Source organism: Notolepis coatsorum (genome assembly GCF_963971535.1).
Source record: "Notolepis coatsorum genome assembly, chromosome: 10".
NCBI classification, from domain to species: Eukaryota; Metazoa; Chordata; class Actinopteri; order Aulopiformes; family Paralepididae; genus Notolepis; species Notolepis coatsorum.
This window is the reverse complement of record NC_140174.1, coordinates 36,393,767-36,416,318: the sequence shown is the minus strand read 5'-3', so window position 1 is coordinate 36,416,318 and position 22,552 is coordinate 36,393,767. Positions and strand designations below refer to the sequence as shown.

At 45.3% G+C, this 22,552-nt stretch overlaps 1 protein-coding gene across 1 annotated transcript in view; it reads left to right on the top strand.

The window, feature by feature from the left end:
- The first annotated feature begins 9,280 nt into the window (after positions 1-9,280).
- Positions 9,281-22,552, top strand: part of LOC311236008 (zinc finger MIZ domain-containing protein 1-like) — a 167,215-nt gene continuing 153,943 nt past the window's right edge. The window contains exon 1 of the mRNA XM_084323577.1: positions 9,281-9,330. The gene's annotated coding sequence lies outside the window, so the exon portion shown is untranslated. The remainder of the gene's footprint in view (positions 9,331-22,552) is intronic.

Here is a 22,552-nt window from a genome sequence, read left to right as displayed (position 1 = left end):
GGGTACAATACAGTACGGCTCAATACACACAATTGTTAAGGGGATGCAGACCAGAGAAAGACTTTCGTCTTATTTACAGGGTCCCCCATTTTCAATTCATAATGAATTGTAAGTAAGGGTGCAATTAGCACCGTGCAATCCATTCTTTGTGGATTGAGCCGTACTGTATTGTACCCATTCTGCAATCTGTTAATAAAATGTTCATTCAATCAATTACCGTGCAGATTGATTGATTGAATGAAAGTTTTATTAACAGTCAGATTGCAGAATGGGTACAATACAGTACGGCTCAATACACACAATTGTTAAGGGGATGCAGACCAGAGAAAGACTTTCGTCTTGTTTACATCAGGGTCCCCCATTTTCAATTCATAATGAGTCCAATAGCCAGTTGCAATGTTTGCAAGGCGGACGTTCCAGGTGGAGGAAAGAACAGAGCTGCGTTCAACACAACCAATCTAATACGTCACGTTATGTTGACTAGAGCGAGCAAAGGAATGGGCGGCTGGTGCTTTGCCAAACAGCTGTATTGATTGCAATGCCTCGCTTGAATGAAGTTAACGTTCACCTGGATAACGTCAACATTCGGAGGATTATAACGTTACAGACAGGTAAAGAACATAAAATGATATTGTGATAAAGAAAGATTGCTAGCTAACGTTAGCTGGTTTATTAATAGCTAGCTAATGGTACCTAGCCTAGCTGCCTCACGCCAGTTAGCTCGTTAGCAAACGACACAAGCTTAGTTAGCTTGCAGAGAGTCATGAAAGATTCACTGCGAGGGCTCTTTTAGCTAACGCTAGCTAGGCACGTAGCTATACATTACAGTAGCAATCACTTCACTGTCTGCCTAGCTAGCGTTGGATACCAAGCAAGCTAACATTGACTTTAACGCCAGCGCTAGCTAATGGTTAGGTAATGCTAACGCTAGCTGCAAGGTAGCTCATATATTGACGCTATCAATAGCCCCAGTCGAGCGCGGCGGCTCGCATTGCATTCACCATACAAGAAATATTAAAAGTTTCAATCTGTTTGCACATTTAGTATACATTCACAGTGTTCGACTTACGTAATGATTTGCTCCATTTTGGTCTGAAACACTGACGAATAATCCTCACAAAGCGAATGTTAGGTGAACGTTCTTCATTCAAGCGAGGCATTCAAAACAGCTGTTTGGCAGAGCATCAGCCGTCCCCCATTCCTTTGCTCGCTCTAGTCACATAACGTTGAATGCACGTTGAACGTCCGCCTTGCAAACATTGCAACTGGCTATTGGACTGGCTTCGGTTTACATTTTTAAATGCTTCCAAACTTCTGACATTTTGTCTAGCTGCTCCGAATCATCAGGTGGACATAACCTGCCCGCGTTTACTTGCGGGAGCAACGCATTGTGAGGTCTGCTATTTTCGGCATACGTCACTGTCGTGCGACGGTGTAAATAAAAGGAAATGCATTTGTTTTGGCAAATTCTTCTGCTCTGTGTGACAATAAATAAATGAATCCTATGTAATTTAAAACCAAAACACTCGATGTCAAATGGGCCATAGTTTTGTATCCATAGCTATAATATATAATATAGTTATAGCCCTGCAAACCCCGCCACGTATTCCTATACTTTAGAATAGGGATGTCCGATATTAGCCGATATTGGCATTAAAATGTGATATTGGAAATTATCGGTATCGGTTTAAATTTTTTATATATTTATTTTTACATTTATTTAACCTTTATTTACCCAGGCAAGCAAGTAAGAACAAATTCTGATTTTATTTATTGTCAAAAGTATGCATAATGTTGTGTTAATTCCACGACAAGAGATATATATTGTTAATTACCTGAAATTATTCTGTTTTTTTGGGGGGGGGGACACACCCTGCATATATCGGTATCGGTTGATATTGGTTGATATCGGTATCGGAAATTAAGAGTTGGACAATATCGGTGTATCGGTAAACAAGCCAATATCGAACATCCCTACTTTAGAACGCTGGCCTTTTTTTTTTTTTTTTTTTTTTTGGGGTCTTTTTCCTCCGATTTTCTCCCATCCCAATGTTAGTCGTATGCCAATTCCCAGTCCCTTCCTGGTCGCTGCGCACTTACCCCCCACAGTCAGATCATCTGGGAGAGTGGAGGCTACCACGTGCTTCCTCCGACACACGTCCAGCCAATCACCGCTTCTTTTCACCTGGCAGCGCGGATTCTCATCGAGAGGGCGTAGCGTGTGGGAGGACCACACTATCCCCCTCAAGTCCTATCCGTGCTTAGCAGGCGCCCCGACCGAACTGTAGGAGTCGCTGTTTACAACGACCCGGACCCACCCCGCCAGCTTCTCCCACCCTCCAATACAGCCAATTGTATTGGTGCAGACGGCCAGCCAAGCTGGTGACAACCCCGGAGCTGTGAGCTGGATTCGAACAGGCGAATCCAGCTCACAGCTCCGGGGTTGGAATCCAGCTCACAGCTCCGGGGTTGGTGACGAACGCAATCTCCGCTCGGCCACCTAACCGCAGCTGAACGCTGGCCTTTTAACCACACATTAGACATATCCCTCTGGCGCTGATCGAGTTAATGAATATAACTCATCAGTTTTAATACTATAATATTAGTGTAGCCTAATCTTCATCTGCAACTGTGAAGAAAAACCCCATTGGTTTAAACCGAATGAATAGATGCCAAAAAAAAAAACGAAGGTCCGAACGTTCTGGCTCAGCCCTATCAGCTAATAGTCACAGGACTCGGTCGAATAAAGAAAGCCTTAGTCGGCTAATAGTCACAGGACTCGGTTGAATAAAGAAAGCCTTAATCGGCTAACAGTCACAGGACTTGGTCGACTAAAGAAAGCCTTAGTCGGCTAATAGTCACAGGACTTGGTCGACTAAAGAAAGTCTTAGTCGGCTAATAGTCACAGGACTTGGTCGAATAAAGAACATCTTAGTCGGCTAATAAGGACTCGGTCGACTAAATGGATTTGATTGAATCAACAGATCTGTACTTGCAGGGATGCAGAAGGATCTCTTTAAATGCCTACCAGAGACGTGCAATCGTGCATTTAATTTTTCAGGAAAAGTATGGGGAAAAAGGTCTAACAAAAGTCTTGGTCCACTCCACTAAGACCAAATTGACAGATTGAACAACTAACGCTGAGTGGGTGCAGAGATGGAGCAGCCCTATTTCAGTCCATGGGTTACTAGGAGAGCTGATGGTGTATTGTTGTATTGTAGATGGTTATGAAAAGTTAGACGTACTGTTGTACGTAGTACCTACCTACTGGTCACAGGAGTCTTCAATAAGGTTTGGATGGTAATCCATTTTGTGAATACATTGGTTGAAACAATATCTTTGGCAGACAGCTCCTGCTATCTTAACGTTAGCAAGCTAAACATGCATAGTGCGACCTGTGTAATGTTAAGTAACTTGTGTTCCGCTGGGAAAGACCGCTCATCACTGCATACAACTTCCAAATGTCCATTCAGAAACGTTCAGCGATATCTGTGACTAGTTTCCCTTCTTGGTGTGTGTTCAGCCAACACTGTTGACATGCCCACTACGCAAAGCTAGTGCTCCGGTCATGCATCCACTCAACCCATAGAAAATACAGCATCAGGCTATTATCAAATCAAATGTATTTGTAAGGCCCGACAACACACCTTAATGTCCCCATGGGCTGGACACGTCTTCTTTAAACAAATCAAGAAGAAACATCACAATAAATCAAGAACAAAACAAAAACACCATTAAACTCCAAACATTTTAAAAGAAATGCAACACTCCCAGACATACCCCATGCGAAGGTAAAGAAAAACTCACTAAAACCTAGCAATAGGAAAAAATGCACCACATGCAGTCACCACCTGACTGCTTGTATTAATTGATGAAAAAGTGCAGTAATATAGATGATACAATTGAGGATGTAATATATTATTGAGCTGCATCGAGGAGATGCATCGTAGAATCAAATCGTGGACAGCTGCATCGTAATCTAATTGTGAGGCCAGTGAAGATTCACAGCTCTAGTGTAGATGGTGTAGTGTAGATGGTGTAGTATATAATATATAATACTACACTTATACTTATATACTTATAAACTGGACTTTTTGAAGAAGTCTTTATTCATCATGCAGTGACACACACATGCGATGGGCGCAGGGACCGAAACTAGAGAGCGCCACCCGCCATTTGCGCTCAGTTTTTACGTTTGGCGCCTCCCACTGAGAGGTCTGACCGCCGTGTGGCGGGCAATCAAATAGTCATGTGAAAACCGAAAATCATGATCCAATTCTTTAGCGGAGTTCTCACTCGCTGTCTCAGCACAGACATGCAGCGCACCGCGCACTGCTGCTGCTGCTGCTGCTCCTACCCCCTCCCCACCTGTTTCTGTATGCCTGCATGTAAACAGAGGCTATTGCCTCCGAGTCACCGTGACGTTAGTCTAGTCAGTGTGGGACCTTCGTGAGATAACGTTAGCTACCGTTACAAAATTACCCAGTCAACTATTCACTTAGTTTAATACATGAGGCATTGTGTAACGTTATCCAGCCGGCTAGCTACTGATAGCTCCAGACATCAACAAATCCTCCAGCAATAGTCCAGTGCATAATACCTCCGTTGGCTAGGTAGCTCACTAGTCACTACGAAATGTTGCAGTAAACTAAATAGTTCACTGAGGCGTTGTCCCAACGCCATCCAGCAGTAGCTACAGATAGCTCCTGGCATCAATGTCCTACAACAACAACATGCGTATTCGAGTCCCTGGCTTACATCGCATGAGTGAGGGCTGCTGAATAGGGTCCAGCTGTAGCTCAGGAGAATCCTTTTGCATGCTGAACGTAGCGTTTAGGGTCCAGCTGCAGCGCCGGAGAATCCTTGCTGGAGCTGGAGGCCACTCGAGTATACACACAGACAGTGTAGCTGTTTGCAGACAGCGAGGTGGCGATGTCTCGCAGATAACACAATCACAAGTATGATTATATAATATATATATTTTATTAAAAAAAAAATTATATAAAATAATAATAAAAAGAATGTTATCAAAAAAAAGTTGGCAGGTAAGAAATATGCTTGGCGGGTAGATTCTTCTCATCTACCCGCCACTGGCCGGTGAGTCAAAAAGTAAATTTCGCTCCCTGGATGGGCGGCACACACAGAAACACAGACATGCAATTTGTTTTGGGTCGCCGATGAAATTGAGTCTCTGCGCTTGACCCATCCCGTCGTCCTTCCCCCCCAAGGGCAGCCGGGAGCAGATAGGGGCTGCGGCCGCGCCCCGGGGGCGTGTAGCTTTATGCCAAGCAAGCAGTGCAAAATTTTACCGTAGTGGCGTGCAGTAATGCGCCTTTCATTTTCCGCCGCCCAGCGCCCAGGTCGCGCGGAAATAGGCTGTCTATTGCCATTCTCTTTGACAAACTCTAACCTTAACCAGCTCCTTAACAGCGCCTAAACTTAACCGTTCTAACCTTAACCAACTCCGAAACAATGCCTAACCTTAACCTTAACCTTAACCATGCCTAACCTTAACCATAGAAATTATATTGCCATTCTCTTTGACAAACTCTAACCTTAACCAGCTCCTTAACAGCGCCTAAACTTAACCGTTCTAACCTTAACCAACTCCGAAACAATGCCTAACCTTAACCTTAACCTTAACCATGCCTAACCTTAACCGGCGAAAGAATACACGTTAAAAAAAAATCACGTTAAAAAATATTTTCGATGGGATTCGAACTCGCCAGCAAACGAGCCATAGGATCCACAGCCATGTGGCCTTGCCAATTGAGCTATTTCTAGATACTGAATAAGGGGCGGTGACTTATATATATTGAGCTCCGCTCGTGTCGAACCAAGGCGGGATCTCATGCGCATGCGCGGGCACCTCGCGCGAGCACGCCGGCGCACGCACGCACCTGAGCGAGCACGCCGCCGCCGGTGCACGCACGGTAGCATTTGTCTAAGCGGGGCCTGAAAAGAAGGGCGCTTTACCGCACTGGCGTGCGGTGACGAATGCGGAAGCATTTTTGCACTGCTTGCTTGGCATTAAGGAAAACGCGCCCCGGGGACCAATCCAAGTGATCCTGTCCATCTTCGCCAGGGAACGCGACAGCGTTGGCGATCTGTTGTGCATGTTTTTCCATTGGGTTTATCTTATCGGGAGGGGAAACACTTGCGAGCACAGGGAGAACATGCAAACTCCACACAGAAAGGCCCGGGAGATACCCCACCTGGGTACCTGGCAACGCGGAAACCGGGTCCCCAAGCGGGAATCGAACCCTATACCTTCTAGCTGTGAGGCGACAGTGTTAACCACTACTCCACCGTGCCGCCCAGTGTAGATGGTGTAGTGTAGATTGTGTGTAGTGTAGTGTAGATGGTGTAGTGTAGATGGCGTAGTGTAGATGGCGTAGTGTCGATGGCGGGCCGCCACAGTCTAGGTAATTAATGGGAAACACTGAAGCTACTGTATGTAAACTACAGCTGGCCTACCTTCTTTTTTATGCTAACGCTATTTGGGAGTGCTAGCGTCAATAATGTCAGTAGCCTACTTTGTTTTAGCACTTTATTGTAAATCATCCCTCAGGGTAAACGTTATTGAATAGAGAAAAAAGCGTCATGCAAGTCCCTTTTCATATTATTCATTTGATCTCCGAGAGACAGCCCCTTCTCAATCTAGCACCAATGTGTGTGTGTGTGTGTGTGTGTTCGCCACACTATGAGGCTATGTTAAACTACAGGTAATCTCTGTGTTTTGTGTGGGTTGAACGAACACCCGGCCCTTTGCGCAAATTATATTTTGGGAAGGGGTGAACTTGGACTTTTGAATTAAATGCTGCACGCAAAAAAAAGTTCTGCACGTGCGTTCGTTAGTGGTTAACGTACCGTTGTATTAGTTCGGTACACAGCCGTACTGAACCTAAGGTCCAGTACTGAAATGGTTCGGTACGGATACGTGTACCTTTTTACACCCGTACTTCAAAATAGAATCACAACTTCAACTATTAACAGAGTGCTTTGGAGGAGAATCTCACATTGCCCGGCTGCCCATTACAGCACAGATCATACAGAATCTTGCCAGCTGCTCTGCCCTGCTTCTCCTCCTTCTCCCCGACAGGCCTGCAGTCCTCAAGACACTGGCTGCAAGTCTACGGACATGTCCGAAGCTGCCAAATATCAGCACCATTAACTTACAGTCATAGGCTAGCCAAGGCCGCTGACATGTGCAGCCAAGGGCTGATGGTTGGCACACGTGCAACCCCCCCCCCCCCCCCCCCCCACACACACACACACACGTTGAGATTCCACATTGATATTCAATAACCTCAATAACTTCAATAACAACCCCCCCCCCCCCCCCCCCATCTCTCTCCAATGTTTCAATTCCAAAATTAATGCTAGTAAGCTCCTTGACGTTACAAACATGAACAGTTGTGTTGAGGAGTGTCTCAGATCACCAAGAAAAACATCAACATTAAATCCCCCAAAACAGGTGGTAAAAGAAGCAGTTTCCATTCTACATTGAACCGGCTAACCTTGATCTTACCCCAAACCCTAGAACAACATTTCTGCCACGAGGACCAGCAAAATGTTCTCAAGTACACATTTCCAAGTGTCAAGAAGAATTAGCACTCACTCACTCACTCACTCACTCACTCACTCACTCACTCACTCAGTCACTCACTCACTCACTCACTCACTCACTCACTCACTCACTCACTCACTCACTCACTGGTTTTAGTCTGTAGTGTTTCTCTTTTCCTTCAGTAGCTCACCAGCTGTGTGTGGTTTACAGCTCAGCTGACTGTTAAAATTGTTGTAAATATTCTCTGCCTTTTTCTTTTGTTTAGTAATTATCTCTCAGAGGCCGACAGAGTCAACAGTGTTTTTTTTTTGAAAGATAAGAGGAGCCAGGATTCAGACAACGCTTATTAAAGCATTTCCCATTATGCCAGCAATTATAACTACTCACGGTGATTAACCAATTAAAGAACATTAAGTCATGCCATTTATGTGCATGGATGAACACAGATAAAACTAGACTATTGGACATGTGTGGTCCCTACTGAGTGAATGTAGTTTATTTAAGTCTTTAGACCGTCCAATTTAACATGCATGTAAAGGGAAAAAAACTTGATTACCTCTGAATTGTCTGTTAAACCTTCCCATGCCTAACCTTCTTACTGTCTTCTACTATCATCATGCACTCTCTTCCACTAAATAATCTTCCTTGCCTATATTACTACCTACTATACTATACTATGTGTGAGTCAATGGGTGAATGTGAGGAACAAAAATTGTTAACCGCTTAAAGACGCTATATAAAATACACCATTTACAATGCACTCAACACTGCAGCACCCACGTTTCAACACTGTTTGATGAACATTGTTACTCAGCTGAAAGAGTTGTACCCTTCCTGCTGACCTGTCGTACAGAACTTGTAATTCGTTTTGGATAAAGGCGTCAGTTAAATGACTAAATGTAAATGTACATGTCGCACTCGAGCACCAGCATGTCATTTATCCAATCAGGTGCATTCCACATGAGGAAATGGGAAGTAGAGAGGGGATACATGCACGCAACATGTAGCCTAAACACCTACATTAATTTTGGACTCGCCAACATTTAAGTTGGCTCCTTCTGTTTACGTTGTGACTTTGTGTACTTGGATCTAATGTCAACTCACACACTGTGGTTATCACCTTTGGTACGCCGCCCATTAGGCTACCTAATGTGGACATTTGTTGGGGGGGGGGGGGGGGGGGTTGAATGTCATGGGCCATATGTGCGCCCGTGCCAGCCAGGCTGAGTGCTAAGCTATAGACAGGGCCTTTGTTAATAGGCTTATCTGTCAATCTGGAGTGAATCGTGAGCCCCTGCGAATGCGCTCTGGCAGTGAACTTGCTCCAACGCGGATGTTCACGTCGTCCCGGCGATCATGTGAAGTATCACCCTCTCTTTTGATTTGTCCTCCATGGGCACGGGAGCATGAAGGAGCTTATCCATGCAGTACAGAAATGTATCACGTCAAGCACAGTGCAAATGAAAGCCACTAGGAGCCCCTCTGAGGACTCTTGTGGGGGGGGGTTGGCAATACCATCCCCTGCTCGTCGCACGGGGGGCGATTGTAAAGTAAGATGCTCTTGTCGTCGCCGAATTTGAGGGTCTCTGTGGCGCGTGGGGTGTGTTGCTATACAAACGCATTTCCTATGTATTTTTCTTCTTCTTAATTTTTCCTCTTCTTCTTCTTCTTCTTCAGGGGCTGCAGAAGTCTTGAGGTGCTGGGGTGTCTCCTGGTGTGTGGATGGGTGGGGGGGGTCCTTCGTAGCGAAGTCGATGCAGGTAAGGCAACATTTTTGTTTGGTTTTGAACAATATGAACACCATACTCTGGATGAGGTGGTGTGTGTGTGTGCGTGCGTGCGTGTGCACGTGTGTGTGTGCGTATGCTTGTGTATGTCTCAAACAAAAGAACTGGCTTTCAACTCGATGTCTTATGAATGAGTATATAACGGGTGCCGACCCAAAAAGAAATATCACCAAAATAGCAAACAAAGTCGTCAGCAAAGAACTCTAGTACTTTTAACGATGCATTTCAGCCCTGTAGGCTTCCTTCAGTGTTTCTGAGACGTTTGTGGGGCTGCGACCAGGAACCTGCTGGTGATTAACACCCAGCTGATGCAACACCATCAAAACGGCATCATCAGAAACCCAATACTAGTACGAAGAAAATATAGTAATACGAAGAAATACATCGCGTTCTGTTATTTGCAACAACCAGATTAGTGTGTAAATGTCTTCTTAGTTACTTGTTTTAGTCTTGGGGTTTTGATGATGTTGTGCATATGACTCTCACTATGGAAATGTCACAAATACAGTATGGCAACAGATGAAGCACGTCAGTGGAAATTGATATCAAGGGGCTACTAGAATGTCACTAGGATGTGTTCTCTAGGCGGTAGGTACGGTTTGCTCGGACACGCTATGCAAGGCCCCTAGCCCCCCCCCCCCCCCCCCCCCCCCCCCCGAGTGTGTTCGATAAACAACACTGCGGTGACGAGGAGGGCGGAGGAGGCAGTCCAGCAGCGCTCCAGCGTGGGCTCCTCTCACCTCATGTTGATTTCATCCGGAGCGCCGGGGGCCTCTGCTCTGCGTAAAGAGAGAAAAGAGAGGGAAAAAAAAGGCGCTGAGCTGATGCGTCTGTTGGTGTTTACGCCCCGGCCCGGGTCCACATGCAGACAGACACACAGGCGGCTGTGTTTCCTGTGTCCGCACACGGGCTCACCCAGACACGAGGCTCTACCACACACACACACACACACACACACACACACGCACACACACACACACACACACACACACACACACACACACACACACACACACACACACACACACACACACACACACACACACACACACACACACACACACACAGGTCATGGCTGCCTTCCTCCCGCTTGATGAAATACCCTACAAACAAGACGCCCAGTTAGTTCATCCTCTGTTTATGCAATATGTAGTTCAGTGTATCACAAAATATGGTGCTCCAGGAGAACAGAATTATGTCCGTGGAAAAGGGAATGTAATTGGTCCGTCCACTGTATTATACAATATAGTTTATAGCTTGATGGATTAGGAATTAGGACACACACACACACGTGGACACAGTCACTCACACACACACACACACACACACACACACACACACACACACACACACACACACACACACACACACACACACACACACACACACACACACAAATAGATAAGAGTGGTTAATCTTGATTAGAGTGTGAATGCTGAGAAGTACGGTGGTGGCCTGACGAACATCTGCCCAGCAGCTCACAGCTGAGTGGGATAAAAAAACGTCAGGCGAGGTAGACGGTCAGAGGAGCTATAAGCCAAACGGGGGGGATGTGACGAGGAGTGGCACAGCGCCTTCCAGCTGGTTCTCTCTGCGCTCTCAGTGACAAGACGTCTAGCAGGGGAGTGATGGGAAAGGGTTGCATTCAAAGAAAACAAGGTGTCTCGATAGAGAAATGTAATCTCGGGATGTTTTACGGCTAAATACAATCTCCGGGAAGAGCGATGTAATGGCGTGTTTGACGCCCCAATCTTCCGAATGTGTTACCTTTTTAGAAACTAGCTATTACTCCTCCTGAGTTCCACCGTCCTTTGTCTGTATAGTACTGTAGCGAATGCACGGGCCCTAATGAATAATTGCTTTCCTCTGTGACATGTGAGGGGCGCAGACATTCAGTTAACCTCGCTGGAGGAAAACGAGAGAGAGAGAAAAAAAAATCCCCTTCCTGTCAGTGGTCTCTCTCTCTCTCTCTCTCTCTCTCTCTCGCTCTGTTCTTGTGAGATCTGGAACTGATAAGGATAGAGGCCTCTGGTAACTGAGCAGGAAGGATAAGAGGGCCTGGCTTATAGGAGTCCCTGTCTAGGCCCACATGGCCACCTCTCACTCAGCTCACGACTACACGAAGAGAGCACAAAACGCACCCTTAGGATTTCAACTATTTCAAATTGGTAAAGGCTCTTCCCTATAGTATAGAGATGGTGAAGGAACACAGACCAAAGTTAAAGGGGCACTTCACCAAAAAAATAACCAATGCTGATTTATTTTGCAACTCATTGAGCTATAATTAACACAACACAAGGATTCAACATCCCTGATGACATCACCGGTGGCCATAGTCAAACTAATTTACTCTCAATAACTCAACAATTTTGCACACATAGAGTTTTTGGATGTGTGTGAGATTATGTGCAAAATAAATCAGCGTTGTTTTTTGTTTAAGTGCCCCTTTTAAGTTCACGAGGTGCTGATTACCAGCAAAAGTACGTATGTACTGTTATTAAGGTGAATGATCTCCGTCCTGCTCCGACTATGCAATCAATTTCACTTGACCGGCAGCACTCTGGGTATTTTAGTATTGGTCAAATTAAACCTGCAAGAGTAACAAATACATATTTCACAGCAGCGCCCCCCCCACTTAAACACACCAACTCAACTCAATTGTCGAATTGACTGTTGTCAAGTCAAGTGGAAATGCTTTGTAGTACGAGTGGACGGCAGCGCGGAGGGAGTTCGTCGTTCATCTTGACCACCCCGAGGCTCGGAGTAACACGCTGTTGAGCTGATAAGCCCGGCGGTGCTGTTCTCCTATAGCGCCGGAACTACAAGCCATCGAGACTGGAGCGTTGCAGACGCAGCACAGCCCCGCTGACTGGAGGATCCATCATATGTGTGGTGGGGTGGATGGGGAAAAGGCCTTTGCTGTTCTTGTGCAATATTGGGCAATTAGTCTTCATCACCTTTGATTACCACCTCTGGCGAGTGTGGACACAGGGAAAATAACACCGGTGATCACTCAGGATACCTCTCGTTTTATGGAAAGTCAGGCTTATATCCCAGCCACTTAAAGGAACACACCAACTTTTCTGGGGAAATTAGCTTATTTGCCATCTACCCTGGAGTTAGACAAGCAGATGCATACCCTTTTCCTCTCTGTGCATGCATTAGGCTTAGGGAACAGCCGCACCGTTAGCCTAGCTTAGCGTCATTCACTGGAAGTAGGTGTGCCAGTGTAGCTTAGTTCCCAAGAGTCTAAATACACTCCAAAACTTTCCTGTAAACATGTTGTGACCTGTGTATTTACCACGTGCAGAAATAAAAATAAAAACATTTGAATAATTTTTTTTGCCGAAGCACTGCTGCCTGGGCGCAGTGATTTCATCACCTCAAACGCCCTGTTGTTTTTTGAAAAACGAGGAGAAGAAAAGGGTATGTATCTGCTTGTCTAACTCCAGGGTAGATGGCACATAAGCTAATTTCCCAAAAAGTTGGCGTGTTCCTTTAAAGGGATTTTTGATTTGTTAATTTCCAACGATAAAACTCCTTTCCCAGCACAATCCATGCCGTTCCTCATACTAGCTCCCGGCTAGTTAGCCAACAAGATCAATGCAAAGTCGGAGCTTGACCCCACTGACTTTGCACTGGATTGTGGCTAACTAGCCGGAGATAAGGACTCTTATCGATAAACAACATTGTTGGTAGTTAGCTATATCTCTATCTCTCTCTCTCTCTCTCTCTCTCTCTCTCTCTCTCTCTCTCGCACCTCACCACTCATTTCTGCATGTGAAAGAGTAACTTTGGGGATTCTTCTGGCATACCTCTGCTCAGGGGCAGGTCTCCTCTCGGCGGAGACGTTCCGGGGTGGTATATGTCCTTCCCGCGCACGCGCGCGAGAGAGAGAGAGAGAGAGAGAGAGAGAGCGGGAGGAGATAACGCGCCGGGGTGACAGTTGAATTATTAGCCCATTAGTCACGAGAGAGGGAGAGGTGGACGGACACGGCATCCGTCAAGAAAGCGCCGCTCTCTTCTCAGATAGCCCCGCCGCCGCCTCGCTAACACGCCGACCCGGGGATCTTGTACGTCTGTCGTCTCTCTCTCTCTCTCCCACTTGATGTTGAGGGACGGAGGGGCCTGGGGGGGGTCAGGGAACGGAGAGGCGGAGGGGGAGGGGGAGCTGTGCTGGTACTCTCTGCTGTTGCTGCTGCTGACCCAACAGGCTGTCCTAGGAAGAGTGCAGCATAACACAGAGGCAGAACTCAGTGTACTGGGCTAAAAATAGAACGTGGCATCATCCCCGCGTTCCCGGTCTGTCTCACGCGCACGCATGCACACACACACATTAGGACATGCACACACACACACACACATTAAGACATGCACACACACACACACACACACACACACACATTAGGACATGCACACACACACACATTAAGACATACACACACACACACACACACACACACACACACACACACACACCGTTAGCCGGGACCTGGCGGACATTGCTCTGCCAGGGTCTTTGGAGAGAGAGAATAAGGCGCAACCCTCGGTGATAGTCGGTGTCACGTCGGAGCAAGTCGTTCCCTGACGGGTCTTACAGCCAGGACTTTGACTCACTCCGAGAGGAGATCCTCTGAACAGTTCCTCAGCCCTGAGATGAACCTGGCTATTATTCCTCGACCCCATCGGTCCTTTTATATATATCTTGCGCTTCTTTGTACTGTACATAAGCAATCTGCCCGGCTGTGTAAGAATAAAGTCTTCATAACAAAGAGAATGGAGAATATTGAACAAACGGCAGTGGTAGCCACTTTCTTTGATGCCGAATTAAAGCAGATATCCCTTTGAGACCCCGGCGTTGGATAACTTGTCAATTTCCTGCCCATGATGAATAGCCCTAATATGCTATGCTTCATAAGCCAACAAATTAATTAATGGCTCACCGTAATATGTTTTAAGAACACTTGGCGTGGAGATGCTGTTGGCTTGTGAATGATCTGGCCCCCATGCTGTTTCCTCTGCACAGCTTGAAATACGACGCTACATTAACAGGCCTTTTTTGTTTTTTTTTGCCTAATGCCGCCCGCCATATTACTGCATTTCCCTTTGTTGGTAAAAATAGCCACTATGTTCCCATTAGATTGGTACATTCTTATTGGTAAACATAAAAGGCACTGAACACAGCCCCCCCTCCTCTCCGTTTCTTATTTTCTAACCCTTTTCAGGTGTGAGTTTTATTGGGATGTTTTCTCTGAATTCTATATTGGAATCCTATAACCTCCTGTAGACGGTTTCGACTCGGGCAACAAAAACAAACTAACATTCTAGAACGGGCTACATTTGATTTCAGCCGTTGATATTAGCAAACACTTCAACAGGGAAATAGAATCGGGTCCTAAGATGTTCTCCGGTAACGCAGTTCCACTGAACCCTTCTATATAGCTTTCAACGGCCAGTAGGCTCTTTTGTGACATAACCCCATACGATTGTTCTGATCTCACACGATCCCACATCGAGAGTGAAGAGCGTTCAGCAGAGCAGATGAGGGCGTGACTGCTGCCTGCAGGGCCTTCAAATTATCCCTCAGCTCATCTGACTGCTGGTCAAGTGGCCCAGTTTGGAGAATGCATTTAGTAGGACAGATTAACACCTCTGGGCCCTATTTGCTGCGCTTGAAGTACACCCCCCAGCTCTCTGATGCGCAGTGTTTGATTGGTCGAAACAAAAGTAGAATGAATAAAGTTATGACATGCGGTTAGTTATTTCCAAATATATCTCAACCTCAAACCCCCCCCCCCCCCCCCCCCCCCCCACCCCCCACCCCCCACCCCCCCTGGCCGGCGTTGGAGTGCCTTCGTTTTAAGTGGTTATTTAGTTTGGTGTGTTACTATTTTTAATCACACTCAAAAATGAGGAGTGGTGATGTTGACGATATAAGATATGTTGGTCATGAACCAACTGAAGGAAATTATTGAATCGTTGTGTTGAAACAGCTGTTCTAAAGGCCCCCCCCTCCCGCTCGCAATGACGACGATGACGGTAGCAGAGTGTAAGTGAGTGTAATTGACAGTGGACTGGAGCTTCCTCTGGGAGGAGAGATGGGCTTTAGTCTGAGCAGGGAGGAGGCAGGCGGGCAGCATGGTGGCCATGAAACATTCATGCACCTGGGGACTCTTAGCACAAGGAGCACAAGCTTGAGCCAATAAGGAAGAAATGAAGAAGGGAGTTGTTAATGGGGCCATTAGACCTTTTTATAATCGTCTTTAGTCGATATTGTTGTATTATTTACCTCAAGGGCTACATATGCATGTTGTTGTTCTTTTTCTGGTGATTTGTTAGAGGGAAAAGGATGATGTAGTTCCTGTGTGGTGCTACAAAGCCTTATGTCGGATTTTATTTACAGTACAGGAATGAAATAAACGGTGACTGTCCAGTTTACTGAGAATGGAAGTCCATGGTGGTGGCCGGCAGGCTAGAAACCATCCGAGGCACTCTGGTTATAAGTTCAACACGGAGGGCGGTCGGAGAGATGCCTACACCCGCGGTAGCAGGCAAAGCCCTACCCATCTGTTAACATCAGCTATATAGACCTGTTCGCTGACGACGTCATGACAAATATGCGCGAGCAGACCCGAGGCAGAAAGGAATGTATATTGTAGTGCTCATGTCACCTGCCCCAGAGACTACAGTTGAAAATGCCAACTTGGCTAAACTGGCATATTTACAGTCAAATGCTCCTTAATATGCACTGTCTCTGTATTTTAAACCAATAAATACAAATACAATGTAATCCTGGTCAGAACAACGGGGCAGACTACAATATATTTGCATTTGTTAGCCATGCTAGCAATCTAAACAATCAATCCATGCCAAAGCTAGATATGTAAAAGGTGAAAGACTCATACTCACAGCCATGCTGATTTGGCAAAATGACATCCAGCCGTTTTAGTTTGAAAGTGTCAGGGAGTGTCATGGTTTCTCCATAGAACCCTGTTGTACTTATTTTAGCGCAGCAGCTCGCACTGGTCCGGGGTAACTTAGTCACGTGACTCAGTTGGTATTGCTGATTGGCTCGAACACGGTATGTTTGTAAACAGCGAACAGGTCTATACATCTACTATGAAAATGTGTCATTAGGATAGAGCTATATTTCATTCCTGCCATAGAGCAAGACACCTCACTAGAATTTACCTTTGCGTTGGAACTGCTGTCTAACAGCTGTGCGCACTGCTCACTCATTCACGGAACCACTGGAATGTCTTATGAACCACAACGGTGCACTTGAGGATGCACCACATCCAATTCTACTTCAACAGTCGTGGGTGGTCTCTTAAATCGGCCTCTTTGTATTTAACTTTTTGCTGGAAAAGATTATCGATTTTGTGCATAGATCGCTAGATTTCTCAACTTATAATATGCATTTCACGTAGGCATTTCCTGATTAACTCATTCAACGCCAATCACGGAAAAAGTCGGGTTAACTCGCCAACCGTTCAGCGCCAATCACGAGAAAAGTCAGGTTTTAATCGTTATTTCTTTTATTAGCTATATCCATTCATTTTCATCCATCCAGCCTGATGTTATCATTGGGAATGGGTCTGAGCTCGCAAAAGGGCAAATACCGCCGCCTACGCCTTCCAGCAGGTATTGCACTCTATTAGAAATGGTGTAGTTTCTTTTCGATCTGAGCCGTGCGGGCGGGGTTTAAATACTCAGACGAGGCAGGCCTTTACAACGACAGCATGGAACAGTAACCGCCCGCCCGTTCATGTGTAACGCTCGGTAATGTGGGACGGACCTCCACGAGCAGTATTTGGAATGGCGATCAGATAATTGGATTATTTCTTTTGCATTACATCAGATACCAGGTAAGGACTCTATATATAAAATCTTGCGTTGATCTGATATTTATTTCTACCGCGATCGCGGCTGTGTGTGGCTGTGTGCCGTTGGGTGCAGGAGGGGACTGGGGGAGCCTCACGCTACGAGGGCCATTTCATTCTTGCATGAGGAAGGATAATAATGATAATCTAGCGTTGATTTCAGGAAGATTCAATAATCAGGCGAAAAATGACAACGTGTGTTTAGTGTATTCCACTAAAGGGCTATTATCGCGTCTTTTCCTGGGATTACTAAGAATCACAAACTATATTCATATTTAAAACGGAAATGTACGGATGGAAAAACAATCCGTTTCGTACATGTTGACTGGAAGCAACTCACTGACAATCAACGGGTGTATTAGACCCATAGCTATAATATAAGATATATTTTAAGCACTCGCAAATCTCGCAGTCCCCCCATTGATTAAAGCGATGGCGTAATAGCGCCCTCTGGCGCATTAAGCGATGGCGCAGAATGAGTTAAGTTACAACAAGATGATGGAGGACAATTGGTCAATAACTAACATTAAGTACTTACAAACAGTTCTGACAGCACAATATTGATGTAGCTAATAGATTTGCTGCGAAAAGAATGTTGGAAATGATGAAAATGAATTCAAATATTATACTAGTCATCGACCAATTTGAAAAATATTTGGGAAGTCCGGCCCTGTGCCTGCAGTCAGCCTGTATCCCAAGTTTTATCAGATCAGATCAGAACTGTAGAAGTTATGGATATACAGACAAACAGTCAGATACACACACACCCACAGAGTGATTGCAATACCCCCTCAGCAGCGCTTCGCACATGCAAGTGTAAAAACCCTTTATTGAATCATGGATAGCCAGTGCTTTTATACTCGAAGAGTCTTCGTCTGGGTCTTCATTATTTACAGTATGTTTGAATAATATAATGGTGGTCAACTAGCACACATTAGTCTGGCGTGTAGCTAGTTCTCTCAGCAGAATGGGAGTTCTTCCCCAGCCCTCAGCGCCTTGTGCTTGGGCCGTGTTGACACAACAGTGCACCAAATGCGGACATCCCCACTTGCTCCGGTTGAACAGTTGCCTCTCCAAAAACTGACCCGTGCTCACTGGCTGCAAGACAAGGGCATGTGCCTTCTACACACAGACAGAAAAGGCAAGAGAGAGAGGGGGGAGGGACAGAGAGAACATGATTAAGAGGAAGGGAAGGGAGAAGCAATATTTAGACAGCTGCACGTGTAGTGTCATGTATCCTTGTCTGGGGTAGGGGGCAGGGGGTGGAAGGATATTTTGGTGTCCGCGGCTTTGCCTGCAACACCTTCAGACAGGCACCCGAGGCTGGTGTCCATGTCGTCGCACCTTTCAGACAATGGTCTATAAACTCAACACAAACCTGGGCCTTAATGGTCTTTAAACTGGCAAAAAGCCTGCAACTCGTATTTGTCTAGTCACACTAAAGATGAAATAACGACACTCGCTGACTGTTGCAAGCCGTATCGCAAAGGTTTTAACCCTTTTGGTTTGTACGTGTTTTGGAATGTTCTCTAAGAATTCTACCTTAGCCTTCTGAAACTCTTTCTGAAACTATTTCGACCACCTGTAGCCATTGTGACAACATCGTTACAATGTTAAGTTCGCAAAAATTATATTCTCGCGAGCCCGGGATCGTTGAAAAGTTTGAGAAAAGGTTAAAGAAAAAGTTTTTTTAAACCAAAAAATCCACAGGTCACTGCCAAAGTCTTTCTGTGTCTATGAACCCCCCACCCCCAAACCCCCGCCCATCCCCCCTCCACTGGCAGGAGGTGGTACAGTAGCTCTGGTTGTTGTGTTGAGACAGCTGGTCACATGTCTTTGGTCCCTGTGGCAGACCGGCCTTGTGGCTTGACCATGAGGTGGTGGCTGGCAGCTGACTGAGACTAGGGACATTGTGCCTCACAATGGGACCACTCACTGGGGTTAAAAACACCAAGCTTTTCAACCTCCCCATCTCTGAGCCATCTTACTGACTACTGCCACTGACTGCTGTTTGGAGCTCTTTGTTAACTCTGCTCGGTGGCGCTGGTGAAGGCATGTTCTGTTTACTACGGATACAATGGGCTAGACTGATAAATATTTTCAATTTGTTAATTAATTTGCTATGAAGAGGATAATGCTTGTTGAAAGTAAGGATTTGGAAACCGTATAGTCTGCACGCCCTAGAGAGGGCAAGGATACGATTGGAATTTGAAGCATAGCTGTTTAATAAAATAAAGGTGTCTCTCTCCTCTTTCAGTGGATTTTTCTCTCTTCGTGTTTTGAGTCCTTCCCGCTACAGTATCTGTCCTGTCCTTGATGTGCCTTCTCATTCTGTTGTCCCTCTCTCTGTCAGTCATTTAATTAGAGCATAAGAGAGCCGGCCTCAAGAGGCTGCACAGATCCATGTCGTTTTTTTTTAACCAAATGTGCTTGTTATTCAATGAATCTGATCAGCGCTGGGTGACTATTGTACACCGAAGGCCTCGTTTTGCCTAGTGATAGCAGGCAGCTTGTGGAGAGAAAAAAACTGCATTAAACCGCTACTAGCGGTCACACGCCGCAACCCTAGCGCATAATAGCGCGCAAAAGACCCTCACAACAGCCACTAATTGCTGATGGATATTAGAGCGAGGTCTCTCCAGACAGTGACCTTCCTTTTACCAATCATAACAAATGCGTGTTACTAGAGCTAGAGCTCTGAGCAAAACAGCCCCCCCCCCACACACAGACACACACACGCACACACACACACAGCACGAACATGCTGAATTAATTATTCAGATCGGCTGGTTGCACGTTTTTCGGCCGTCTACCATATTTAACAACATCCATAATGGCATCTTTTGTGAGAGATTAATCGCGACGTAAGACTATCAAAGCGGCGACTGGTCCCTGCCACTCCTGTGCGGCAGACAGAGTCGCAGTGGGAGAGACGTGTACCCGTGTTCTGCAGCAACCTGCGGTGTTATTTATTTGTCACACACTTTATCAAGGATATTTCTTATTCATAACTTGTCTCCATATCTTATCATTTGCAATCTGGAACATTTTGGGGGGGGGGGGGGGGGGGGGCTTCAAATTGACACGGGGAACGGACGAATGGTAATGAGATTTGTTTAAATATTTATGAAGCGAGGAAACGGCGTGGTTAAAACCTTGAGAAGGCTTTTAAACAGAGTTTAGTGTTTCCTCCCACTGTTTGGGTTCTACTCCTACAGAAAGACGGTATAGTCGGGTTTCTATTGACACGTCCAGCACTTTATTTTGACTGATCATTTAGTCATTTTGCATCATAGGATTAAAGAATTTGGCTATTTCTGACTATGTATTCCCCTGTGTCTTCTTTTGATAGACTAATCTAGAATTAATAACGTTTTAGCATTTATTTTTTCATAACTTAGATACTGAAAAGAAATTAATAGTTTTTTGTGCATATGTAATAAATGTGCATACATAAGCACATATTGCGGTTGTTTACGTGCGGCAATACACAGTAACAGAATAGAATGTGCAGTATTGCTCTCCCTAATCACATTCTGATCGTGACGTGGCCGAGGACAGATTCATCCTAGGGCTGCGATTGGCCTATTAGATACTTAATACTTATTGTTATGTTTGTGTTCCAACTTCCAGATGCTGCTTACGACAACATTTTGTGAACATGATATGAAAACGGATATGAAATGGGTTGTTTTTTATGGTTCTGGAACAGCCTGGTTCCACACAAGACACATTAGTACGTACATACAGTACATTCCAGAGCACACCTTTTGCCCCATACTGTACTTATGTGCACATGGAACAGGACTCCTTTCTTTTTCCCCACAAGGAATGTGAAATAGTCTTTTCAGGGTTTTGTCTCTATGATGTCACCAATTTATTGGTTGAATAAAAGATTTATCAAAAACGAATCCACCACTATTGAAAAAGAGATTTTGTCAATCCCCAAAAAGTTGACCCTTTGATCGCGCATATTGTGTTGTATATATCTATATCATTCATTGGAGTAAATAATACATGCTCCTGTAGCATTTGTAGAATTTTGTGTGTCACAGTCAAAAGATTGGCTTCAAATATCCAGACTCAATTACAACCTGGAACTGGAGTTCAAAGGTTATTCAAATCTTGAAGTGAAGAGTCAAAAGAAGTCTTCCAATTGAAAGTGTTGTAGGTAATTGTTTCAACAACTGAAACTCCGTTATACCAGAGTCGATGTGTTCTTCGTTTATTTTCTCATGAACATTTAAAACTCAAATGTTATGATCAATTGACCAATAGTACGGCTGTGATTGACTAAAGGACATCTGTAGAATTGTGTTTCCGACATGCAATAGATGGTAAATGGCTGCATTTATAAAGCGCTTTACAACTTGTTCCTCACATATTTACCCATTCACTCACACATTCACACACCGACAGCAGAGGCAACCATGCAAGGTGCCAACCTGCTCTTCGAGAGCAGTTAGGGGTTAAGTGTCTTGCTCAAGGACACTTCGACATGCTGCCCGGGAGGAGAGGGAATCGAAACGGGAACCTCCGGATAACCAGACGACTGCTCTACCTACCGAGCCACTGTCTGTCGTCCCCACTGTCGTCATCCAATAGACCACTGCACTTCCGCGTTACATTGAGCTCATGGAGGAGAGAGCGGGGGGAGAAAATGAATGAATGTGGATGAGAGCCTTGACATTAAGTGGTTGTAGCTACGGCTGTGGGGGTGCTGGAGACATGATCCAATATACTTTCATATGCCTGAGTCTCCTGAACATGGAGAGACCAATCCCAAGTCGATTAGCACTTTCTCGGCCGAGCTATAGTCATTTCTCCGCACCTACTCCAGAACTCTGCATGCGCAGATTCCCCACGGAGTCTAACTGGATTGTCCAGAGATCTAGGTTTATCAATCTGTGCATGTGGAGTTTGCAGCCTAACCACTTAATGTCAAGGCTCTCATCCACATTCATTCATTGTCTCCCCCCGCTCTCTCCCCCATGATTTCAGAATACCGGACGTGTTGCGGTGGTCTATCAGGCAGAAGGACCTCTCTTAAAGGGGAACACCCGCTTTTTTAATATGTCATTTCCATGGGCCTGGCTAAGATTATTCAACCAATGTTTGTGAACATGAGCTACTCTCTCCCAAAGCCAGAAGCCAGAGAAGTAAGAATCAAACGTGTGATTCAAATATCAAATATAAAGTCTGGAGCTGCTCCATTCTTTTTTTTATATCCAAATGAGCTTTATTCTATAGTAGTAGTATCAATTCTGAAAGAGAAAATGTACATATGAATTCAGAACATTCCCCCTGGGTGC